This window comes from Bos grunniens, chromosome 28, assembly GCF_055505025.1.
Source record: "Bos grunniens cultivar Pamir isolate PY7600 chromosome 28, Bosgru_T2T1.0, whole genome shotgun sequence".
NCBI classification, from domain to species: Eukaryota; Metazoa; Chordata; class Mammalia; order Artiodactyla; family Bovidae; genus Bos; species Bos grunniens.
In genome coordinates, this window is record NC_141192.1 from 21,647,463 (window position 1) to 21,657,923 (window position 10,461).

At 40.1% G+C, this 10,461-nt stretch overlaps 1 protein-coding gene across 2 annotated transcripts in view; it reads right to left on the reverse strand.

The window, feature by feature from the left end:
- The window catches only part of MYPN (myopalladin), a 114,747-nt gene extending 105,459 nt beyond the window's left edge, over window positions 1-9,288 (reverse strand). Inside the window, exon 1 of one of the 2 annotated variants that reach the window (XM_086382720.1) lies at window positions 9,121-9,288. The gene's annotated coding sequence lies outside the window, so the exon portion shown is untranslated. The remainder of the gene's footprint in view (window positions 1-9,120) is intronic. The other variant, XM_086382714.1, reaches the window with a different exon arrangement.
- Between the last annotated feature and the right edge of the window lie 1,173 nt (window positions 9,289-10,461).

Below are 10,461 nucleotides of genomic sequence, written 5' to 3' on the forward strand. Positions count from 1 at the left end.
TCTCAGGAAAGGCCAAAGGCTGAATGGGCCACCGAGACTGATGACTCAGACACAGCCACAGTTCAGGTTTCCAGACTGATTCAGTCCTTGGCTTCTGTCCTGACGCTGAACAACAAGAATGCCAATTAGTGCCAAGAGTGATGAGCTTTTTTTTGAACATGGGTGTTATTCATTTAGAGATTCAAATCAGATCACTTACATCTTGTATAGGACACCAATAGTGATCAACCAAGTTCAGGTTTAAACCGATGACATGGAGGTAAATGCTTTCCATCTAGTTACTGTGCTCCTGAACCATTTGCTTCTGAATTCTAAATTCTCAACTCAGCTACTGCCAAGGGGCTAAACATAGCTAAAGGGTTTAAATTATAATTTGATCTGACAACCCAGGTATCAAACAAGCCTTCTTTAGCCAGATAAGTAGAGTGGTGACAAATATCAGAGCAGTATATCCACTCTGTGGTATGTGCTTTATGACAGGAAATAATTGAATTTATTGGTAAATATTTTATTTTTTATCAGATCTAGGAAAGGATATTAGCATAAGATTAGTATAAAACTTTAAGTTGACAAAACTATTGTTAAGGTCAAGTGATTTAGAGAGGAGAAATCTAGGGAAGTGAGGGACATTTTAGTATTCCCATGATCCTGAATAGTCTAATAGACTAATTTTGAATGTATATAAACACCACATGAAATAAAATAAAGAAGACTTTTTTTTTTAAAGTCGCTTCAGTCGTGTCTGACTCTGTGCGATCCCATAGGTGGCAGCCCACCAGGCTCCCCCGTCCCTGGGATTCCCAGGCAAGAACACTGGAGAGGGTTGCCATTTCCTTCTCCATTATGCTGCTAATGATAAGGATGATGAACTGGGGTAGATGTCAAATACAAAGAGCAATGATGTTTTTAATACTTTTATTTAAATGATCTTTTCTACTAACACTACATTTGAAAAGTGTTTTATTATTTTTATTAGCTATTTCTCATCAGAGTCCTGTCAGTAGATCTGCTTTAATACTCACATTTTATATGTGAGGAAGCTGACATAAAGAATAATTAACTAGCTAGAGTTACATAGCATGTCAATAACTAAAAAAAAAACAAACCAAAAAACAACCTGAATATTGTGTTTTTATTTGAATAGATCACTATTTATTGTATTTATCTTTAAGTTTTAGTGAACTGTGTCCACATACATAGGATAATATGATTTAAGAATTACTAGAAATATTAGTTGATTTGTATATATCATCTTTTACCCATCTGTGGATCAACTTCATACCAATAAATGACCTGTCTTAGCATAATTCTATTCTATTTTGACATTGTGAGAAAAGGTCTTAATCAAAAATTTATTTTGAACTTTGATCTCCAGGTTCCTATTCTTTTTCAAAAATATTATTTATTTTTAATTGCAATGACCATACAGTTCTGTAGCATTAAGTTCATTCATGTTGTGCAACCATCACCACCATCTCCAGAACCATCTCCAGAACTTTTTTTCATTTTGCAAAACTGAAACTTTGCACTAATTAAATAATAACTCCCCATCCCCCTTTACCTCCAGACCCTGGCAACCACCATTCTACTTCCTGTCCTTATGAAGTTGATTATTTAACAGTTCAATAGGGAAACTATTTAATAGGGAAACCTATTATGAACATTCAAACTTGTTTTGTGTTCTTAAAGGAAGCTTGGGGGGAAATTCCTTAAATTGTTCATTTCTGATTAGTCTTGGAAGTAAGATTTGAGAAGGTTCCTGCCTTGAGGGTCTATGTTAAGCTTGTTCTAGGTATTCTGAGTTTGTAGAGTTGTGAACTGGCTGGTGTGTCAGAAGTGAGGCGGGGAACAGGCGGGGCATTGGTCCAAAGAGTGTCCAAACCGTGACAAGTCTCCTAGAATTCCTTGCCACGAATGCCATCAACTGGGACATTGGGCAGCACTCTGCCCTAGGGACCCAAGAGCCTCAAGGTCAAGGGCCAAGCCTACCCTCTTGATGGTTCAAGAGGACTGAAGCGTCCCGCTCCAGCCAGCCCGCCTGTCACAGATGACCATCACAGGGCTGGAGCCAAGGGTGCAACTGGATGTGGCAGGTAGGTCCGAGAATTTCTTGGTTGACACAGGGGCTACCTACTCTGTCTTGACCTCCTACTCCGGAGTCTTCTCCTCCCAAACCTGTACCATTTTGGGTGCTACAGGAAAAGCAATTACTAAAAGATTCACCCAAGCACTTCTTTGTTGCTGGGATGGACAAATATTTTCCCACCAGTTTCTGGTGGTCCCTGAGTGTCCTACCCCCTTATTGGGAAGATATGTACTCACTAAACTGGGGACCACCCTTGTGATGGGAAGTTTTTCAGCCCCTAGAGCTCTACAGCTCCTGGTTACTACTGAAGAACCCATTACACCTTCAATAGAGAGGGACCAAAAACTATGGGCAGACAAAATTAACCCCGAGGTGTGGGACCAGGGGAATCCTGGACGAGCCCACCAAGCTGAACCAGTCATCATTGTCCTCCAAGATCCCACTCGGTTTCCTAATCGGAAACAATATCCTCTCAAAAGAGAGGCTCGGGAGGGACTACAGCCTTTAATAAATAAATTCCTTGCTTGTGGGCTATTGATCCCCACCAGTTCGCCATGTAACACCCCAATCTTTTCAGTAAAGAAAAAAGACGGAACCTGGCGACTGGTTCAACATCTCCAGATCATAAATGAAGCTGTAGTCCCCCTCCATCCCACAGTACCCAATCCCTATGTAATCTTGGGAGAAATCCCACCCAATGTCAAGCGGTTTAGTCTTGGATCTCAAAGATGCATTTTTTTTGCATACCACTGGCTAAAGAATCCCAATACCTTTCTGCCTTTGAGTGGGAAGCCCCAGGAGAAAAACACCAACAGATGACTTGGACAGTATTACCTCAGGGGTTCAGAGATAGCCCCCACCTGTTTGGACAGGCCCTTAGCCAGGACCTCCTAGATCTGGACCTGGGACCTAATGGGGAAATATTACAATATGTAGATGACCTACTAATCTGCTCTCCAGATGAGAAAAGTGCCCAACAACATGCAATTCAGGTTCTAAACTTCTTGGCAGAAAGGGGATATAAAGTCTCCCGTGCTAAGGCACAGATGGTCGAGACAAAGGTCACTTACCTGAGAGTTCAGATTACACACGGGTCCAGGAGGCTGTCCTCTGATCGGGTACAAGGAATCCTCCAGTTGCCCTCCCCCACGACTCGAAAACAATTGTGAGCTTTCCTGGGGCTAACTGGTTATTGTAGAATCTGGATACCCAACTATGGTCTAATTGCCCAGCCCTTATATGAAAGCTTAAAGGGACGAAATGATTCAATCCCACTGATGTGGGGAGCTCCTCAAAAGAAGGCAGAGGCTACACTAAAACAGGCCTTAACTCAGGCACCTGCCTTGAGGTTGCCAGACCCAGAAAAAGCATTCCAACTTTATGTCCATGAAAGGGAGGGAATAGCCTTGGAAGTGTTAACTCAAAGGTTGGGATCTAAGCCCCAGCCTGTAGCTTACTTATCTAAGAGGCTCGATCCAACTACCCGAGGTTGGCCCCCCTGTCTTCGAAATCTTGCAGCTATTGCAATCGTGATAGAAGATGCTTTAAAACTCTCCTTTGGGGGCAAACTAACTATTTTTTACCAGCCACCAAGTAAAACAACTCCTAAATGGGAGAGGCCATTTATGGATGTCTGATCAAAGAATCCTCAGATATCAAGTAATGCTGATGGGAAATCCAGGCCTCACTATATCCCCTTGTGAGGTTCTTAACCCAGCCACCCTCCTCCCTACCTCCAAGGGCTCTCTCCCCTTTTACTCTTGTCTAGAAATCTTGGACCACTGGACAAAACCCCAAGAGGGATTGTCGGAAGATCTTCTGACCAATCCTGAGGAAATCTGGTACACTGATGGAAGCAGCTTTGTCTTGGATGGAAAAAGAAGAGCTGGGTCAACCAGCTACAACATGCAGTGCCAGTTCAACAAAGATATAAAACTACAGCTGACCACGGAAAATATCACACACCCTTGGACACCGCTATAAGGACTCTGAGGATTGAGACTAGCAAGAAGGGGAGGCCCAATACCCCTCGCCGTCTCAGTTCAGCAGGAAGTAGCCAGAAAGACCTCGACGCCCCTATTCCCAAAGAATTGGGCCTCCCATCTCTTGAGGGGGGAATGTTAGGTAGGTAGAATAGGGAAAAGGAGTCCAAAATGGCAGTGGCTAAAAGACAAGGAAGGTCAAAGGAAGGTCCGAAGACCAGAGTGAAGACTTCAGGCAGAACAAACAGCACTCCTGGCTAAACCCAATTTGCATAGGGCAGGCCCAGGTGGAGGAAAAAACATATAAAAGGAGGAGCCAAAGCGCTATCTCACAGACTCTCTCCCGCGTGCGTGTGCTCTTTTCTTTCTTTCTCTCTCTCTCTCTCACTCTCTCTCTCCTGCTATCTTCTAAATAAAATGGAGCTGTAACACTGATTTGCCTAAGAGCTGTAGCACGGTTTGTCCAAGACCCGAGAGCTGTGACGCGCCAAGGGCTTTAATGTCCGTCGCTCCAAATCTTTGTTGTGACGAGACAAAGAACCCAGGAACATACACTCACGTGACACAGTTCTGTAGCATTAAGTTCATTCATGTTGTGCAACCATCACCACCATCTCCAGAATCATCTCCAGAACTTTTTTCATTTTGCAAAACTGAAAATTTGCACTAATTAAATAATAACTCCCCATCCCCCTTTACCTCCAGACCCTGGCAACCACCATTCTACTTCCTGTCCCTATGAAGTTGATTATTTAACAGTTCAATAGGGAAACTACTTAATAGGGAAACCTATTATGAACATTCAAACTTGTTTTGTGTTCTTAAAGGAAGCTTGGGGGGAAATTCCTTAAATTGTTCATTTCTGATTAGTCTTGGAAGTAAGATTTGAGAAGGTTCCTGCCTTGAGGGTCTATGTTAAGCTTGTTCTAGGTACTCTGAGTTTGTAGAGTTGTGAAATGGCTGGTGTGTCAGAAGTGAGGCGGGGGCCTCCATTCTGCAATCTGACTTATGGTTGGTTCTCCAACCATGCCAGTGCCCAAGATACTTCTGCACACTATGGCAAGAAAGAGTTATTTGCATGTACTGAGTTTCATGTCTCATGTCTTACATCTTTACACAGTTACAACCACCTATGTTTTTTTTCTTTCATTTGTTTTCTTTGTAAATTCTAATGAACAGGACTTAGTAAGATTATTTTAGGGCAGCATAATTTACATATCACAAAGGAAATTTTATTTGTGATAAAATACTGCTGGCTATATTTCTATAGCGTAGTTTTGTAAAGATGTTTAAGTCATTTTATAATACTGCTGAAACTCCAATACTTTGGCCATCTGATGTGAAGAGCCGACTCATTGGAAAAGACCCAGATGCTGGGAAAGATTGAGGGCAGGAGGAGAAGGGGGCAACAGAGGATGAGACGATTGGGTGGCATCACCAACTTAATGGTCATGAGTTTGAGCCAACTGTGGGAGATAGTGAAGGACAGGAAGCCTGGCGTGCTGTAGTCCACGGAGTTGCAAAGAGTTGCACATGCCTTAGTTACTGAACAACAAAAATAATACTTAAGAGCAAATACAGTGAACCCAAGCAAAGATGAAAGCATTGGTTTCCAAGTCCTACTGTGACTTTTTTCCCCTTTGAGGTTTTTAATTAAAGAGTAAAATTTTAACTAGTTTAAAAAAAATTAGTTCAATGAGAGAGAATTGGTTCAGTTCTGAGACTTTGAAGCCCATACTTGTATATACCTCTTTAAAATACTCATTTTTAAAGAGCAATAACATTTGTATAAGATTTTAAAAAACCCAAAATAGTCTTCAAAATAGTATTTGTAATATGACCCTGTTTTTTTTTTTTTTTTAATTCTGGAGTACAGTATTCTAAAATGTCAATTGGTTATAACTAGGTGGTAGAACTGTGGAAGATTTTTTTCTCATATTTTTCTTAGCTGTACTTAAAAAAAAAAAACTTCTAATAAGGGTGTATGATATTTACAAAAAGAAAAAAAACTGTAAAAATTGCCCACAAGGCACACACACACACAAAAGCATCAAGGCCATCAGTAGAAAAAAGAAGTATAATTTGACTGTAGCCTAACTGATAGTATCTACCTACCTACCTATCTATCAAATGTATGTGTGTATATAAATATTTATATCTATATCTCAGAAGATGCCCTGGAAGAGGGCATGGCAACCCACTCCAGTATTCTTGCTTGGAGAATCCCATGGACAGAGGAGCCTGGTGGGCTACAGTCCATAGGATCCCAGAGAGTTGGACACAGCTGAAAGGACTAGCACATATCTATATCTGCATCTATATCTGAAGAGATAATTGGAATGACAAGTAGGAAAGGGAAGTCAAAGAGGAAAGAATCAGCAATGTTCATCCAAGAGAGCCTTTTCTGCTCCTGATGGTGGTGTTGGCAACTCAAAACAATACTGCCAGGTGCCATGATCAATTACTTACCTTGGTGCAACAGCATTCTCATGCAACAGCATTCTAATTTCAATTGAATTTTTTTAAATAGACTTCTTTTAAATAAGTTGATAGAAGAATATGACATTTAGTTTGCTCTGAAGTCATCTTCTCATTGTAAATTAACAAATTGGAATTTTGGATGCCACAGCATTCTAATTTCAATTGCGTTTTTTTTTTTTTTAATAGACTTCTTTTAAATAATAAGTTAATAGGAAAATATGACATTTAGTTTGCTCTCAAGTCATTTTTCTCACTGTAAATTAACAAATTGGAATTTTGGATGCTGCATTACTTGGGAGTTTGGTTAATGTAAATAACCTTGCAAAAGGACTGGATCACTATAAGAATTTCTGAAAAACAAATTAAGTTTCTGATCTTGGATACCTGAGGACCAGACAATGGAACCTGGTGATTTCATCAAGGTAATTACAAGCAGCAAGATCTAATGATAGTCAACCAACTGAACCTCCCTAAGAAGGAGTCCTATAATCCAATGTGTGACCTTTAGTATGAAATACACAAAAGGCAAGTGTATCTTGGAGATCCTGCCATAAGATATTTCCACAATACGAACGATGGGGACGGCATTTTAGCTATGATCCAGCCTATCTTTCTTGGGCTGGAGTTGTAGATAAATTGAGGACCAAAGAAAGTAAGTCAGTTATTTAAGATTGCAGTTGATATCAGCTCAGACTTGAAATTATAATTGGTGCCTCCTAGTCCAGCAAATAAAGCTATTTTCCATAGCCTTTATGAAATAATATCACAGCTGTAAAATGCATACATACCTGACTATACCTGCCTTTCCTATTTTAAAAGGTATTTATTGAGTAACTAGTATGTTCAAAGTAGTCTGCTAAGTTTTCTTCAAATCTGCTCTATATGTTTTATAATATGAGTAAATGTTTAACACCGGGAGTAGGATAGAGGAAAAAATATGATTGTTTACCAAGAATCTAATATCTGCCAGGCACCGTTCACCTGACATCTTATTTTCATTTATTATATGATTAAATTCTTTTCAATAATGACAATTTTTATTTAATAATAATCTTGGATATAGCCTGATACAGTGAAGTACATTCATTTAGGGTATCACTAGAGAACTAAAACAGAAGAGGTTCTTTTCTCTCTTGCTATACACCGAGCTCCCCAGCTGCCCCCAAAATAGCTCACAAAAGACCACTATGCCTGATCCCATTTATATGAAATATGCAGAATAGGCAAATCTGCAGAAACAGTAAATTTGTGGTTGCCTAGGGTTGTGGGTAAGGGGAGTGTTGGAAGAAAAGAGGAGGTGACAGCTGTTGAGTATGGGTTTTGTTGGAGAAGACGATAAAGTATCCTAAATTGATTGTGGAAATGGTTGTACAAGTCTGTAGATATGGTAAAAACCACTGAATTGTATACTTAAAATAGATGAATTGTATGGTATGTGAATTATATCTCAAGATAGCTGTAATTATTTTTAAAGTTCTGCATTTCTGCTGTCCCTTCAGATCAATCCTGAGATACCCTCTTAAGAGAATGGAGGGTTTTACAATTAATGAGTAGTAAGAGTCCCTTGGACTGCAAGGTGATCCAACCAGTCCATTCTAAAGCAGATCAGTCCTGGTCGTTCATTGGAAGGACTGATGTTGAAGCTGAAACTCCAATACTTTGGCCACCTGATGCAAAGAGCTGACTCATTTGAAAAGACCCTGATGCTGGGAAAGATTGAGGGCAGGAAGAGAAGGGGACGACAGAGGATGAGATCGTTGGATGGCATCACCAACTCGATGGACATGGGTTTGGGTGGACTCCAGGAGTTGGTGATGGACAGGGAGGGCTGGCGTGCTGCGGTTCATGGGGTTGCAAAGAGTCAGACACGACTGAGCGACTGAACTGACTGAACTGAACTTCAAAAAAATAGATAATGTAAAAATGAATTCCAGCACAGAAAATGGGAACTTACAGAAAATATGATGAGTGATAGATAAATACTATAATTGGGAATAATTTACATGACATAAAGTAAATCACTGATCTAGTTCTTTGTGAAACAACAACACAGAAAATCTTGGCCTCCTCCAGGATTCTGTTGTCTGTCTTTGACCAATTCAACAACTCTGTACTTCACCTATGATCAAAGAACACTGTTGCCCACCGAGTCCTATTTTGGTATCTCTAATCTTTCCTTTTTGGCTCTGCTCTTATCCAGTCTTTAAATGTCACTTGGGAATACTCTTTCCTTATTGTTCTTCCACCTGGTTTTACAAATTTCCTAGGACAGGCTCCTCCCTTTATTCCAACAAGGTAGGAGGTAAGGAAAAAAAAAAACCAGCAACAAGGTTAGAAAAAAAACAGCACCTACATACCCCAGAAAGCCCTAATTCAACAAAGTAAAAAGGGGTGGTTCAGATGAACAGCTTGGATGAGGATGGATACAAGAATAGGTTTATCGCTCTCTTAATCGTTAGATTCCTGGAGGTATCTCTTTACTAGGTGATATTAAATCGTTCAATTTCTGCCCATTCCCTTAAGAAATCACTTGCTTTACCTCCCAAAGTGAGTTCTGAAGAAGCACCTTACCTGGCACAAACTTTCGTGGATCTCTACAGGCTAAAGAGGGTTCCACTGGGGCTCCTGGTCCTTCACCTCACTTGTTGAGTGCAGGGAAATCTGCTGTGGCTTTCCCTCCGTGGGCTTGCCCATCCTGCTAATTTTAGGCTGCTTCCTCATGCGGCTGCCTTGGGTATCAGAGCATGTGGCTCCCCTCAGAGGAGCTATTTTCTCCTCCAAGTCTCATTTGTTTGTTACAACTTCTCTCTCTTCTCCTCCCCAACCCAACTCTGTATAACTGAGCTATTTTTTAGCAGTCAGTAAAATATCTTCCAGAATTATACTTACTCTAATCTGAATTTACCTGAATTCTAGGGACTAAGGAAAACTTCTTATGTTAGATTTTAGTGGTACTTCTAGTAGCCAGATTTCCACATCATGTTTATCTAACAAACATTCACTAAGTTTCTACTGTGAATAAGGTATTAAGTCACAGGGATACAGTGATGAGCAAAGCATGTCTGTATTTCATTTATGTAATTTTGATAACAGATCTATCAAACTTCCACTGTATTCCATGATCTCTGTTAAGATGTGAGAATAAAAACTTAATAAAGCAGAGTCCCTGTCCTCAAGAGCTAATAAGATGTTTCAATATATAGACAGATTCAAAGAGGAGGGCTTATAAATTCCTTAGTTTTTATATAATGAATAAAAATTATGTCTTCATATATATTATAGGTATAATCGAACAAATTGTTCATTAACTAAGAATAAATATACAAATGCAGTGGACAAAATGGATATGCTAAACATTATCTCAAGTTTCTCCTTTCTATATCACTAGCATTTTCTATATCCCTCTGAGTAACTTTCCTGGTGGCCGACGGTAAAGAATCGGCCTGCAACGTGGGAGAACTCGGTTCAATCCCTGGGTTGGAAAGTTTCCCTGGAGAAGGGAATGGCAACCCACTCCAGTATTCTTGCCTGGAGAATTCCATGAACATAGGAGCCTGGTGGACTATAGCCCATGGGATTGGAAAGAGCTGGACACTGCTGAGCGACTATCAAGTCACAAGTCAAGTCTGAGCATCTGGCTACTTTGCGGAGCCAGAGAGATTGAAGAACCTGGAGAAACCATTTTAGGCAATCAAGGCATAGATGATGCTTATCAATATAATAAGACACACCTAAATACATGCAACTTAAGATTTTATTCTATTTGAACAGAATGAGAATGAACATATCCATCATTTATTTATATTTGTAGATAATTGGCCCTGTAGAAGTTCATGGTCTTTACATGTTATCTATATGAACATAACTAAGCTCCCCATATTTGGAAAGAGGTCCTTAGCACGTTGTTGGGTA